We start from the raw sequence: 2,478 nt of genomic DNA on the forward strand, positions 1-2,478 counted from the left end.
CCCCCCCCCCCCCCCCCCGTAGTCCAAATGGGGACCGCCCATTTCTCCGACGCTCCATTGTTCCGACCTCTCAAAAACCCGAAAAATTCCCTTTGGTCGTACAGGCCGCTAGTCCGACGTCCCTTTGTTTTGAAAAATTAAACACTCTGCTCCGACTTCCCATAGTTCCGACCATACCGGCTTTTGTGGATCACCTCCCATAACGTAAACCCTCGTGGCCTCAAAACCCTACCCCCCCCATCCGGGAAAAGTCCCAACAAACCGATTGCCGGGTCGGGGTTAGGCATTAAGGTTGGGATAGCCGATTGGTCGGGGGACAGGACCTGAACCAATGGGGTTTACAATACCTGATGGGAGGTGATCCACAAAAGTATGTATACTATACTAGCATTGTGATCCAATATTAGGGAGAAAGGAACAATCATAGCAACCACGATTACAGGTTTCCCTGACGTTAGCATGTAGCTAACACGCCCCGTTATAGCTACAACCGTTAGCATAACCGAGCTAACGTAGTCCCTCAAAGCGGGTTTTCTAAGAACTACGATCGTTCCCAGTTCTTGCGGTGCGGACAAAATAAAAAAAGGGGAATTCTTAAAAATACGCAAAGGTTTCTTTGGTCCAAAAACGCCAAATCATTGCCGCTAACACAAGGTCGAACGAAGAGCTAGCTAAACCATGTGGTAGCTACACACGTGATTGTCAACCTAGCATGATGCTACGCTAGTTGTATGTCCAGTAACATTTGTACTGGGTGACTCTGTTGTTTTCCCTCCCTGGTTAAAAAAAGAGCAGTTAAACATTGAAATGAATTTCTCGTCCCATGATGCACTGGGACACATGCTGAATAAGGCTGCTGTAAGGACGACAGACAGCGCCACCTAGCTGCAAGAGTGAAGGCACAGCTGGGATAAATAGGTATAAATAGGACTTACAGTATGTACACGTAATAAGTTAGTAACTAGAAAACACACATGCACGCACTTACACACACACACACACACACACACACACAGTTTCAACGTCTGCCCTCAGATTTTAGATTGTTTTTATCGTCTGGTAACTTCAATGTTTTAGTTCAACTTTATTTTCAGTGTGATTTTAGTTTCTGTTCTCCAGCTTTTCTACGTGGTCGTAAAGTTGATTTTTTTTTTTTTTTGCGTAAAAAAGTGCAGATTTCTTAACCTAAAATGAGGAATCTTCAAATCACCTTCAAATCACCTGTGAAAATGTTTCCATAAGATGGTTTCTGTCATTTTGTGTGGTTGTAATCGCGCTGTCGGTTGTGTCAGGCGTTCATTTTTCTGATCAGTTTGGTTTTTTGATGCTCTAAAAACAGGATGACGCGTTATGATTGACAGCTGGGATGCACTTGCGATTGGTCGGGCTGGTGTGTGGGCGGGACTTCGATAAAGGGCTCCACCGCCCGATCACTACTGCGCGGACTCTGGCGCCAAAGTTACAAGTTAGCAGCGTCAATATCCAGTAGCTTCACGTAAGTACGTTAGAGGTGACCTCTTAAGCTAGCAGTCATTTCAAAAACGTTGTAGCCATCTATGATTGGTTGGTTGCTAACGTTAGCTCAAAACACAATTCACCTGACAGCCTTTGTTGTGTTTGATGCTAGCTTGTAGCTACGCTAGCAGTCATTTCAAAAACGTTTTAGCTATCTATGATTGGTTGGTTGCTAACGTTAGCTCAAAACACAATTCACCTGACAGCCTTTGTTGTGTTTGATGCTAGCTTGTAGCTAAGCTAGCAGTGAACCAACTTCGTTAAGCAGGTCCATTTTCACCCCTAGTCATAACTGCTTGCAGTGGGCCAGGCATAAAGCAGCAAGCATCACTGAGCGACGGTCCTTCTTCAAGCCACGATTCGGCTACCTGCTAAATGTAGACCCGAGAGCCCCGATGAGTCAATCTGGACTCAACCTGGAACTGAGGAGGTCTGGATAGACTGGGGACCGGTGCAGGTCCCGAGGTTACCTGATGAGAAGATGTAGTTTGGTCTGAAGACAGAAAGTCAGAAACTGAAGTCGCACTGAAAATGTGATTTAAGAAAAACACTCCCTGAATCTGTTATTGCGTTCAGTAAAACTCCCGAAATGTCGGGATGTTAAAAGCTTCATAGTTGTGCTGGTTTTCAGTAGTAAAAGCTAAAAATATTGAAATATTGTCAGCAATACCGTCGATAAAAAAACATCCAGCATGGCGGCGATCAGCAGGACAAGGTATGGAGAAAATTCAAATTGTGCTTTCTGTCCCCCACTTGGACAGCAGAACAGCAGGGGACTATGGGAAACGTAGTGCAATTTAGCTGGTGACAGAGGTGTTCTCTGATCTGATTGGTTAGATTGTCTAACGATGCGTTCACATTGCCAAATGGGGATCCGGTGATGTTCTGCAGGGTTGTGCGGCGGTGGGCGTGTCACTACATGGCTCACTGGTGTGACACCCTGTTGTGTTTTTTAACCCCCGT

This window comes from Etheostoma cragini, chromosome 7 (genome assembly GCF_013103735.1).
Source record: "Etheostoma cragini isolate CJK2018 chromosome 7, CSU_Ecrag_1.0, whole genome shotgun sequence".
NCBI classification, from domain to species: domain Eukaryota; kingdom Metazoa; phylum Chordata; class Actinopteri; order Perciformes; family Percidae; genus Etheostoma; species Etheostoma cragini.